The sequence below is a fragment of the Pteronotus mesoamericanus genome, unplaced genomic scaffold, assembly GCF_021234165.1.
Source record: "Pteronotus mesoamericanus isolate MK-2021 breed Mesoamerican mustached bat unplaced genomic scaffold, CSHL_Meso_final contig_53, whole genome shotgun sequence".
Taxonomy (NCBI): domain Eukaryota; kingdom Metazoa; phylum Chordata; class Mammalia; order Chiroptera; family Mormoopidae; genus Pteronotus; species Pteronotus mesoamericanus.
Window position 1 is genome coordinate 4,673,904 of NW_026555195.1, and position 13,698 is coordinate 4,687,601.

At 43.2% G+C, this 13,698-nt stretch overlaps 1 protein-coding gene across 1 annotated transcript in view; it reads left to right on the top strand.

Moving 5' to 3' along the window:
* The window catches only part of NTM (neurotrimin), a 915,694-nt gene that overhangs the window by 504,314 nt on the left and 397,682 nt on the right, over window positions 1-13,698 (top strand). The window lies entirely within an intron of this gene.

Below are 13,698 nucleotides of genomic sequence, written 5' to 3' on the forward strand. Positions count from 1 at the left end.
GGATCTAGAAATGAAAGGCTTTTTCCCCGCGCCTCCCTCCCAGCAAAAATGTAAGGCAGTCTCTCTAGATGTTTTCATAGGTGCAGATCTGAGCCTTGAATGAGCCATAGGTAATAACATGGTCCCCGTCTGCAGCATGGCTCATCTGATGCTCTACATAAAATACCTTTTAGAACTAATTTACAGCTCATTTTCCTCATGCGTGAAAAAGGATAATGGTACCTAGGCATCTCTCTCAATTGCTCAGAGACCAATTCAATTCAATAAATGTTTGTTGAACTCATACACTGGGCCACATAGTTACCTCAGCCCTGGGGAGGTACAAAAGTGAACAAGAAATGGTATCTACCTTCAGAGGGCTTCTACGCTTCTAGGTACAATCTAACAAACATTCAATTATAATACAATAATATATGTAAAATAAGTTCAATTTATACGTATAAGGATTTGTTTTTAACCAATGGGGGAAATGAGGGAGAGGAGCATGGGACACCGGTAAAAGCAACATTTCATGAAGGAAGCGGAATTTTAACTGGTGCTTGTAGTTTGAATGGGATTTAGAAATTTGTGGATGGAAGGAAAGTGAATCCCGGCAGAGCAAAAGTCTGACTAAACACAGAGTTTGAGATATGCAAATAAGCTGAACAGTCACTGGCTGGTGGATGAGGGTGGGGGTGGGGCTACAACCCAGACCAATGCGAGAAGGTTGGCTTGGGATGTTTTCCAGGGCCTTGACTGCCAAACTTGGGATTTGAACTGTGCATCATAGACAGGGCAGCCACTGAAATTTCCTGAACAGGAGAAAAACATGAGAGAATTTCCTGACAGCAAAGAATTATACTTTAGCAAGATGAAGCTGGCTTCTCCGTCTAGAATTATCTATATCAGGAGTTATTTACATTTTCTGACCCAAATATTGTTCAAGAATATTTTGAAATACCCTTGTGGCTTTGTAAAATTAAGTTTGTAGATGAAATACGCTACCTATATTCCAACTTAAAAAATGTCCTATGTAATGTGCTAACTGGTTATACAAGAAAAATAAATAAAAAATGATTGATAATAAAATAAATGTAAATTAAATCTTTAGGCACAACCCCACCACAGGAGGTAATGACCGGTAGGCGCTTGTATCCATATATGGAATCTCCATAAATGGCCACCGTAAGGGCTGCTGCAGGGGTGGAGAAAGGGGATTCAAATACCGTGAGAAGCAGTACCAGGGCTCATGTGATTTTCTAAGCTAGTGAAAAACTCTTGGTGGAGATCTGAACAAATCAAAACACAACCTCCCCTTCGCTTAAAGGCAGTTTCATTCCTAGAGGTTTAGGGAACATTAAAACCTCGCACAGCTATTTTGTTTATATATCAAGTGCAGTACATGTTAGGCTTTTGATTAAAACATAATAGGTTTCACTTACCTAAATGTCTGGCAGGCATTCAGCATCTGTGACTGAATCCGCCTGCATTGCTGAGTGTCTTGCCTCCTTGATCCCACTAAGTGGCAGGAGCGTCTCAGCAATTATGGTGACAACCATCTTCCCCCAACTCCTCACTGCTCCCCAAGGAGTCCATGCTGCCCCTGTAAGAAAGCCCTGGTTTGGGTACAGGCAGAGTTGGGGGCAGATCAGTTAAGATTTAATTAACATAGCAGAGAACAGACACAAGGGCACCTTAGCTGTATCAGTGAAGTCAGAGAGAAGCGGGGATGCAGGGGACATCCCCACAGAAGTGGCATAACAGATGCAAATGCCCGCAGTAAGGTTTAAAGCACTATGCAAATATTATCGCTGCTAAACTTAAATGTCATTACATTCACTTCACAGAAGGGAAATCCAAAGCACTAAAAAGGTGCAGTGACTTTTCCAAAGACATAGAACAGGTCAGGGATTGCATTAGACACCAAATGCCTCAGACCTCCATTTTAACTATAATTGCTAATGCAGAGGAGCGTCTACTCAGCGTGGATCATTATAAGCAGAGAACTAGAGCAGAGCAAATACAAAGATGGACACAACTTCTGGAGACAGTCACATTCCAAGTGCCTATGTAGCACCTCCCTATGCTACGGAATGCCTGGAAAACTCTAGGATTCCAAACAAGATCAAGATTTTACAATCCATTCACTTCTGCGTTTGTTTAAACCTCTAAATATTCATCAGTAACATTTTAAGACAAAGGGAAAAAGATAATTATAAAGAGAACTTTTTCAAAATATTAAAGGTTAACAGGATTCTTGGCATTTGTGTCCTGTCAATTTCCATGTAATTATGCTCAATTCCCAGAATTCAGAGTCAGTTGTGCCTGTTAATGTTTAAAGATGATATCCTTGGAAAATAATTTATAAGATCATTTCACAAATTTTTCAGGTTCAAACCAAGTACCCTGGCTAATAGTCTGATTATTATTAATGTTACTTTTGGATAGGAAAGTAAGGAGGTCATAAATTGGATGTTGGGATTAGAGTGGATTTTTTTTCTGAGAGTGTGATGAGCTAGCTTTCCCATGAACAAAATGAGTGTACTGAAAATATTTATATAGCCTGACTTATAAACTTCTCCTATTTTGGTTTGATAAACACTAAGAACACAAGAAGGATACCCCAGTTCCTTAGAAACCTACTGCCTCTTGGAAGAAATAAAGGGATCTGGTAGAAATGGCTGTCTAGAGGAAGGTACAACTAACCAGCCCCGTGGAAAAATAGTGAGATGTTAGATTCCAGATGTTTTTACGTCTTTATTTATTCAATCAGCCTCCTTCCATTGATCTATTATTGAATATATTTTACCTGTTCTTAGCTGAGATAGAGTGATTATGAATAAGACACTGGCCCCTCCTTTTTCTATTCTCTCATAATCTTGTATTTTCTCATTGTAATGTGTATTCCACTAGTGATCCATTGATTATCTGTACAATTATTCCTATGGTTTGTCTCTGCAGCAGCCTCTGGTCTTGGGGGCTGGATCAAGGGTGTGACAGTTCCTATTGTATCATATCATCTACCCTAGTACATACTTGTTCAGTAAATGGAAAAAGGGTGTTTCCATTTCAGCTGGGCATTTAGAAACAATCTCTCCAACTAACTTATTTGAACATTGATTTTGGAGAACATTTCCTAGACCCCTCTGGTCTTGGGATTGCCATTTCTTTGGCTCTCTGGGGATCATGTGCATATTATTTAATTGTCTTCAGAAAATTAAAGTGATCAATACATGTTCCCAAATGAAGCTATAGGTAGACGTCTTCTGGAGAAACACTTCATATGGGACATAAGCTAAGAACAGAGGTTTGTGCATTGTCTATTGTTTTGGACTATGGCTGTCAGAGTTCCTTTCCACTAGATTGAAACTAAAGAATTACATAAAACTGGCTGTTCCCCATTATGCCCTGAAACGTAGGCTGACACAGGGAAGAAGTGAGGAGAAAAAACAAAAGACCATGAGACCAAGAGTTTCAAGACACGTGTTGTAATCCAATTCTTCTGGAGTTGAGCTTTTGGAATGAGGGAGTCAATGGAGGTATAGAAAGTGCTGGAAGTATATCAGGAGGCAATGTTCAAGGACTCAGTGCAGGGTGGAGCAAGGGTCCCAAGTTACTGTCAAGAGTGGGAGCCGGGAGTCAGACAAGGGGGACACAGCCAAGGGAGTGGTCAGTAACAAAAGACAGCCCGGCTTTTTCTAGCTAAAGGGTGCTCTTCTCTTGCTCAGGATTCACTTTTACCACAAGTCACACACACACACACACACACACACACACACACACATTTTCTTGCAGCATTTCAAATGTGCTCTTACCAGGTGTATGTACATATCCTAGAATGGGCGGCTGTAAGGTATGCATGGGAAAGGTAAGCATAATTCCTTGTCCTAGAATGCAGACAAATAGAATTACCACACAAATGGACACATGACATTAGAAAGGTCATACCATGTCATATCAATTCTGATGTCCTAGTCACCAGTTTTGGACAGTGGCAATTTTGCATGGGAATCATATTTCAAAGGTTAGAGCTATACATCAGACACCCCTAACCTAATACACCGGGATGGGTCTGTCACCCATTAATTTATCCGAACCCTTCTTTATCCTATTTAGGTATTATTTTTGCCTATATAACCTTTTATACAGACATGCTTGTTTTTACCTTTAAACTCGAATCTTTTAACTTATTGGGGTTCTTTTTTATTTCTAGCTAGAATTTTGTCATTCAGTTTGTGGATACCCTACCCTTTCACTTAATAACTATCAAATGTCTTCATCTATTTAATGTTCGTTCATTTGAACTTTCTGCCAGACAATCTTTTTACTTTAAAAATTTTCCCCAGTTGTACTATTTACTTAAATTCAGCTACTGTTGATCAAAAATTTACTATGTGCCAGGAATTGTGTTGGGCTTCAGGGATATAACAGAGAAAAAGACAGAATGTAAACTATTACAAGTGTTACGAATGATATAAGTACTGATGCAATGGGCATTTACCCTAATTGAATGGAATAGTTAAAGTCAGGTCTTTATGAGGAAGTTAGGACAGAAAAGAATGAATAGAACATAGCCAGAAAAAATATAAGGACAGTATTTTAGGTAGGAATGGAGCATATACAAAGCCTCTCAGTTGAGAAAGAGGAGGTTTTGTGGGATTAAAATAGTAATAAAGACCAGTACCGCTCCATAAGGGAGGACGTGCCAGGAAGAAAAAAGTAAAAATAGACACAGGCCACACCGTCAAGGCTCACAACCATGTGTAAAATGTGGGGCTTTATTCAGATTGCTGTGGGGAGCCCCTAAAGATGGAGTCAGAGACCGACATGGTCAGATTTCTGGGAAAACTTCATTTCAGTGTGGAGATCAAAATAGGCCTGGCAAGAGCCAATGGGAGGAAGCCATGTGAGAGAGAAGCACAGTGGTCCAAGGAAGGCAGCAGGAAAATGGGATGGCTGAGGGCAGAGGAAGGCGCGGAGGAAGGTGGCGGGACATAGAAGGTATCCTGGATGCAGAACCTGCAAAAGAGAAACAACTGAATGGATCACGTGGGAGTGTGCAGTGGTGGGGGAGGAGCGATTAAATGTGACTCCAAATTTCTCAGGTTAGAGGTGGGGCACGTGCAATTTCTCTATTATTTGGGAGGCACGATGGTAGCTATTATTAAGGAATATTTCAATACAGTAACAGAATAACCTTTATTATCATGGAATATAGAATACAGTAATTTTGCATAAAGGCAACATTTTTTAATTTCTATATTTGCCAATATCTTAATAGCTTTTACGAAATGTTTGACCCAGCATTTATTTATTTATTTCTTTAATTTTTTGCAAAAAGCCCTGACACCTGCAGATGATAACATTTAGTCTCATAGTCCAAAATGTGTCGTAAGGACGAAAGCTTGGAAGCCGCTGGCCATGGCTATTTCCAAGGCTGCTCTCCTGGGTCATAAAGGATAATCAGTAGCTACCATTCATGGAGCCTGTACCACACACCAGGCGCTCCCTGGGCACTTTACAGGTACTGTCTCACTTAACCTTCACAGCAAATACATGAGGTAGTTGATGTTCCTACTTAGTATAGGGGAAGATTGAGGCTCTGAGAGGTAAGCGAATTATCCAAGGTCAAGCTGGCAATTTGCTGAGTTAGGACTTAAAATCAAAGCAATTAACACAACATCCATGCTTGGTTTACTCCTCATCACTGTTCCTTAACCACTGCCCGGAGCCCAGCATCCTGGAAGCACACTTCAGACGATTTTTCCTAAAATGCGTGCCATTGTATTTACCCACTTCTTTACACGATCTCATAACTTTGTGGATTATTTGAAGCTCATCCCTGTCAACTGAAGACTTAATTATATAAGGAAGCTTAATGTCTCTGCAAATTTGGGAGACTTCTCTATGAATTCCTTTGACAGATCATTGATAAAAATATTACATTTGCTTTGTCCCAGCAACTCTCCCTTGGGGACTCCAGTGTTAATACTTCTCCATAGAGAAACATGTCATTCTAGGCCTGATGTGTGTCTTAGCTTTAAACTAATTTTCTACCCTTGGAAAAAAGGCATCTTTGATCCTGACACCTTGTCAAAACTGTTGTGAAAGCCTAGATAAATTATTTTCACATGTTGTCAGTTACTCACATGTACACTCACGACATTTTCCCTGTTCTCCCCTGACTCCCCAGGTTTAAAGCTACCTGAGCAGCATGTAAGTCCACGCTCCCACACCACTTACTAATCGCTCTGACGTTCTCGCTACCTGCAGCACCACTTGTAGCTTTTTGGTAAACTAGACGAAGGACGTGTACAGAAGATTTAGGGAAATCATTCCTTTCCAGGAGGGAAAGCCCTTATCACCTCCCAGGTTAAGAGGGATGTGATGTTCTAACTGCAGCCCCCTCTGCTTCATTGTGAAAGGCCCTGAACTCTGAATGGTAATGAGAAAAGATGGGCAGATAAGATACAAGCCAGGATAATGCACAAGTATATAGAAATGTGTTCAATTATTTCTTGAATTTCTAAGGCGCAATAAAATAAAGAATAGAGAGCTTTGAATACAAAAGGATTTTTTAAAAAGACACTGTAAGGGTTGTGTAGTGTCTTTAGTCTAACTTGACAGTGATGGAGGTAAGGAGGATGGCTTATGTATTAGCTGTTAGAAGTACACAGAAGCACGGGCCCTCCAGGCAAGCCTTCCCCCAACAAACCCTTGAGACTGTGTCGAGTCCTCATAAAAATGACGGTCCTGCTGTCCCCTCCACCCACCTTCCTCTCACCCGTGCCCTCACAGCCCCTAAGCACCCCCATCCCGGGCTCTGTTCCTCAGTGAGTCACCAGCCCCTCCCTGGGCCCTGCAGGGCAGGCAGGGAACACATGTACATCTAACTGAGGGGCCAGAGCCTTCAGAATCCTTAAGGTAAATTGTTTTAGTCTCAGCCACTTCCTACTTCTCCAGGAAAGTGAACTCAGCTTGAACATTATCCCATCTGGTTAGGTGTTTATCTTTAATCCACATGTTTTACTACTAAACGAATTAGATGGAAAACCAGTGGGTGAGTGTGTGCCTGTGTCTGTGGGCATGTGTGAGCCTGTGTGTGTGTGTGATGTAGAAATGTTGTAAATGTGTTATAATCATAGCAAAATAACATCTCAGAGGTTCAGCCAGGGCCACATTCATAATAAAAAATATTGATTGATTTCAGGGATAGCAAAGATCAGTTCTACCCAATTACACTCTCACTGCCCCTTATAAAGCAGCGTGACTCAGGGGCTATTTCACAGCTCTTAGTCTTTTATATGCAACTGCCATTATAAAATGTTATTTGTGACAAATAAAATATTATACATATATATGCGTACACATCTATCTGTGTATACAGAATTTGCTATGCGCCTAAGATGGCTTATCCTAAGAAATTCAGGAGACACTGAGACAAAAACACAGTAGAATGAGTCCACAATACAAAGCCTAATGGAAATAAAAAAATCACTACCAGGAAGAGGGGAAGAGAGAGATTTTAAAAATATATAAAAAAAGAGAGAGAAAGCTAATTTTGAGGAACATGCAATAAGCCCTTATTGGAGTTGAGAAAAATAGGCTCCCAGAAAGTCAAAAGGCACAGGTTATAAAACTTAGTAGTCCAGTTGGCCTCTAAGGCCCTTCCAAGCATGGGATTCTCAAAGTCTAGTCTTAAAGGATGGCTTAAATATTCTCTTTATGGCTAAATGCCTAGCATAGACTATGAGCTGGACAGCCATGTTCCAGCTAGGCTTTAGGGGAAGATTCCCAAATGGGCAATTAATTTAGATTTAATAGGACACTTACTGTAAGTTTAAATAAATGCCAGTTAAATATTAAGAGAATATTTATTGAAGATTAACATTGCTGGTTGCATTGTGGGATTTTCTTTTTCTTAACGAAACCCTTTATCAGAAGAATTTTAATCTTCTTGGCCCTGCCATCAGCTTGCTTTAGACCCAGTGCAGCTCATTAATTACTTCGTACAGCAGTTTTCCGACTTTTGAAGTGGATACCTTGGTGAACGAGAAGAGTGGAAGGACACACTGAGAAGCGCTATTTCTCTACAGGAGGAAATAATAAGTCAGTATGAAGGATAAACAGCGTTTGAGAAAAGTGTTGAGAAGCATTAAGGCTACCGGCTATCTGAGTTGGAAGGGTCCTTGGAAGTCATCTCACCCAAACTGCTTCTTTGGGTGAAATGCCAACATGACTTGGGCACGTCCATACAGCCAGTAAGTGCAGGACTTGAGGCTTGAATGCAACGCCTTTAACCTCCAGCCCCTCTGCTGAGCTGCCATCTTACACTAGACTAGTTCTTTTAACTTTCAAAAGTGCAGTAGCCCAAGCAAGCGATTTCTCTAAGGTGACATCATGATGCCTCGAGTTGAGACTACAACCGAGATCTTCTGGTTTAAAAATTATATTTATGGAATGTCACTTTCAACAAAAAGTACAATGAAGCTCACGTGTTATTGACCAAATTCTTGCCTCATTATAACTTACTTCTTCTGTTGCTGCCCTTGGCTGGAGAACAATAAGTAAAACCACCAAAGAAAATGAAGAGAAGGATTAAAGAAAAACGTGCAACAGGTGATTGTTTAGAAAGAAAAGCATGCAGGGGCAGAGGCAAGAGCCGTTCCTCTGGCAGCAAATTCAGGCTTTTGAGCTCCAAGTTGGGGGCTGGTGAGTCTCCCATACAAAGAACTCTTCCTAGATTAGAAGGTACCACCTGACTCTGGTTGGGCTGCTCCCTGAAAACATTAGAACTGTGTCTATTTTTCACGCAGGTAAGTGTTTACACGTGACCTCGCTCCCTTCCACAGAGGGTACCAGGCTGATCCTGAATCGCTGCCTTGGGAAGTTCAATGGTAGAAATGAAGAGCAAAGAGTCAGGCACGGGATATTACTATCAGATAGCTAGTACCATCTAGACTTGAGGAGCCTTTGGATTCAGCCATCAAGCACACAGGAGCAAAGAAGGGCTAAAGGCTTCGCCCGAAGGAGGCCAGAGGGCAGCACTCACCGCGTGATGAGGTGGAGGTTTCTTTTCTTTTTTTTCAGTATATTTCGATGCCTTTCAGGTGCCTGTGGGAACAAGACAGAGAAAAGTTCCCGCGTCCCAGGAAAGAGTAAGCCCCTTCCTGTTTCCCCGGCTGGGCTCTTTCCCACAGGCCTGTGTCCTGTGCGCAGGTGGAGAACACTGCAGTGGCCGCTGGGACGGGGGTGGAGGGTCGCCCCTCTTCCTGTCCTGGTGTGAAAGCCCCGCCACTTCCTCTGTCTGACCACATCCCAGCAGGGTGCTTCTGCTCTGTCTCTGGGAGGAAACCCCCCAGGCGGTGTACACAGATGGCGCTCACAGGCCTGTGCTCTGCAGGCTGCCGGATGCGATGATCGAGTATCTCGCCCAGAGCTCCTGAGAAGGAGGGGCGCGCCTCGCGGGCCGACCCCCAGGTCCAGCGCAGGGCCCAGGAGCCGCCTCGGGTGAGCGCCTGCGGAGGAGCGCGCCCTGGGCTGCACTCTTCGCGTCTCTCTGGTCTCGTTTCATCTCACACCAGCTCCGTGCAGTAGGTGCCATGATCACCACTATTTTACAAACAAGGTGAGCTTGTATCTCCACGGTCACCGGATTAGTAACGGAGAAGATGAGGGTTTGACTTCCGGCCTGCCTGGGTCCAAATCCCCTGCTCCTACTTCATGAATAAACATGTCCTGAAGGAATCGATGAATGCATGAACACCATGTTGGAGCATTTAGAAGTTTTCAATCAGACACACGGCTCTTCAGATATACCGTCTTTCCCTTAAATGAGTGCCGTCTGAGTGACCCTGCAGCCAGGGTCCTGCCCACCCCGCCTGTCCCTTCACCCCTTCCCAGTATGAAGTCCTGGTTTAAAGTCATTTCCTTAGGGAAGCCTTTCCTGATCTTCCAGTTTCCATGAGGATTTTCTGTTACATGCATTCTTCTATTTATTCCTCACAGGGGTTTTCATAATCGTTGCCAGTGTTTTATACAATTCTTCCTTAAAATCTACTGTGTGGATCAAAAAAACTATGGTATTCCATTGTGTATATATATATATATATATATATATATATATATATAAATTACACAGTGGAATACTACGCAGCAGAAAGGAAAAAGGAACCCCTACCTTTTGCGACAGCATGCATAGAACTGGAGAGTATTATGCTAAATGAAGTAAGCCAGGCAGTGAAAGACAAATACCATTATGATCTCACCTATAAGAGGAACCTAATGAATAAAACAAACAAATGAGCGAGGTAGAACCAGAGGCCTGGAAACAAGGAACAGACTGATAGCAACCAGAGGGGTGGGGGAGGGGGAGAAGGGTGGAAAGAAAGGGAAGGGACTAGTCGAGGAGCAGGTATAAATGACCCCTGGACGTGGGCAACAGGGCGGGGATTGACTGTGGGGGGGTCGGAGGGGCAGAGGAGAGCAAAGGGGAAAATTGGGACAACTAACAATAAACCAATCGGCCTCTCCGACTACACAATGTGCTTTATAAGGGCAAGTAATCCCCACATTGGTTTTGATTTGTCTCTGTCATCCACAGCTTGAATTCACCACCTAATGCATGGCTGGCCTTCAGTGTACACTGCATGCTTGTTTGTTGAGTAGAAGAATTTCTTCCCTGCATTTATAAATCCTTGAGAGCACCCCTTCCCCTCCTAATGCCACTCTAACCAAAGCTTAGAAAACCATGGCCAGTGTCTGGATATCAGAATACATAACGGGAAAAGCCGTCCCAAAGAGTAGGCACCTCCCAGCTTGTTTTTCTCAGCAACAAGAACGTTCTCAAGGGCTTACGGAGAGCATGGTGTTGAGCACATTATAATTGCAACAATCCTGAATGTATACACAAATAAAACCACTGACAAGCCCAATAGCGCTATACTGTAAGCAAATTGAGGGCAGGGGCTATGCCTTCCATCTTGTGTCTCCAACTTTCAACACAGTTCCCGGTACACAGAAGGATCTCAAACCCTGTTCATTAAAGTTTACTGAAAACACGGAATGCAGCTGAATAATTGAGTACCCAGAGATATACTGGGCCGTAATGACATGACTTCCTCTACAATTCTGTCTTGCCTGTAGACATAGCAGCTGAAGGAGGTACTTTACTACTTAGTTCTTATGCAGTGTCCTTACCTGGCAGGTACAGAGTAAACAAGACTGGACAGGAGCAGGAGTCCTGAGTTCTAGTCCTGATTCACCAATTTTTAACTTTAGTCCCTACAGCAATTATTCCTCTCTCCTGGGGTTCAATCCCCATTTATAAAATGAGAGTGTGATACTATACATCTTCAAGGTTCCCTCTGACTGTATCATTTGGGGACCCTGGGAATGTAGGGTCTGATTATGAACCAAAACCAAGATGAAGAGTCTTCCCCACAGACCTTTGACTCTTGAGATGTTCCCCTTTGGGTGTCTGGCTTTTGCTTTTAAGGTGTTTCGATTTTGATTATTTATTCTGCTCCTTTCTCTTTTCTGTCTACTTACCAAGTGTTCTACTGGCCATCACTGCACTTCATGTATCTCTTACGAAGTCTGATGGCTTTCGAAGTCCACAGGTAGTCTAACCTTTGCTGTTGCTTTCTATCCTCCTCCATTCCATTAGTGACCTCTTTTTTCTCCACGGAGGCTTCTTCCCCCTTTTTTGCTCTCCCTATGGAAATCCCAACATGCTAGACTCTAGCTCAGCTGAACAATTTTTAAAAAATATTTATTTATTTTTAGAGAGAGGGGAAGGAAGAGAGGAAGAGAAACATCAATGTGTGGTTGCCTCTCACACGCCCCCTGCTGGGGACCTGGCCTGCAACTCAGGCGTGTGACTTGGCTGGGAATTGAACCCGCGATCCTTTGGTTCCCAGGCTGGCACTCAGTCCACTGAGCCACACCAGCCAGGACCCAGCTGGATAATTTTATTTTGACCCTATAATCACAGAGGAGGAAGAAGAACATGCATTTTTCCAGAGTCCAGCCCTGCGCTGCTCCTCTGGAGGCATCTCTTAGTCCAGACCAACACCGCCTTTTCTGAGTCCGCCTTCCGCTATCTATTCGGTGCCACGCCACACTAACGGCCCTGCATGTGCCATCTTCTTGCCTGCGCTCCAGTTTGGAATCTCCACCAGGAGAGGGGGGCCTTTAGCCTTTTTAGAGAAGAGAAACTGGCATTTCTTAAGCTAGTGCTCCTCTTTTGCTCTCCTGTGTGGAATATTCATGGCTCTTTAGCTTACCCAGGCCTACTGTAAGTAGCGGAGTCAAACAAAAACAACAGCTGATTTCCTTTTCACTGGAAATTGCTCCCCTCCCAACCCTGCTGTGGCGCTTGGATGCTGCCTCTGCCAGATTCTCCGTGCACCCGTGTCCTCACCTGCCTGCCGGCACTCCCCGGTCTGCCGGGCTGGCCGCTGCACACCTCTCCTTCGCAGTCACGGGACTATTACAGGGAATATGATTGTTTTCTTTTGCTCAGACAGTGTGTACATGCGCGTGTGTGCGCGCGCGTGTGTGTTTGAAAGGCATTGTCCTATAGATATTTTTATAACCTGAAGCAATTACAGCTGTCAGCATGGAGACAAGCTGTGACAAGTTGATTTATGTGTACAGTATATGTGTATGCGAGAGGGAAGGGAGGAAGGAGAGGGAGATGCGGAAGAAGGTGGAGGTGGGTGCTCATCAGGAATCTGCTTTCCAGGAGGCAGAAAGGAAGTTGTTTCTATAAAGAACACAAATAATGAAATTGCTCTGACTGTCATCCCTTTTTCATTAACTTGGATATGCTGGGGAAAATATAATAAATCCAGCGGTTTTTATGAAGCAATAGACAGGAGAGAAGATAAGCCACTAAATGTTGGTTATATTTAGTGATTAGGGGATGGGGAGGGAGTTGACATATGATTTTGATCTTCACCTATTCAAACCATTTCAATAAAGGGTTTGAAAGAAGTGGATTATGCCTTGTTAATTGTGAGGGCCTCTCTGATCTCTCTCCACTTTCTAAACTTGCCTTTATGAATAAAGTTTGGATCCCTGGGTTCAAAGAGCAGGTATGAAGCTGCAAGTGCCTTTTCTTTGTTTGTCCTGAGCAGCACCCGAACTTTGCTGGGTTTCCTTTTGGCGAGTGATGGGATCCTGCAGTTCAGCACTGTCCCTTCGTGGCCAGAGACGATGATGGTCTGACTGTCTTAGATCAACTGCATGCAGACTGGTATAAAGTAAATGTCTTGAAGAGCCCATCGGAAGAATTATTTTTCTGCCCAGCCAGAATAATGAACTGGTGGCAGGCAAAATGTACTAATAGAGCATCTTCTACCTTAAATGGATTTCTAAGTATTTTACTGTAGAGTTAATCATGTATGTAGGCCCCTTGGGAAGGCCTGTTGTTGTCATTATCTACATTCCTAGATGCAAAAACTAATGCTCATTTGTACCTACCTGGGAATTAGATGCAAAAGCCTGGATTAGAATTTATCATGAAAGGAATCATCGCTGCCATTCTCCAGCCTGCAGGGAAATGGCTCCAAAGATGGGAGAAGTCCCTCTCCTCCTCATGGCTGGCTTTCCTTTCCATGCGAGGCAGTGAGGATGCATATACAAAGAGGGGTTGCTGGAGGGGGACTGGGGGTGGTTAAAATGGATGGATGATTAGAGGGGAGCCCTTGGGCT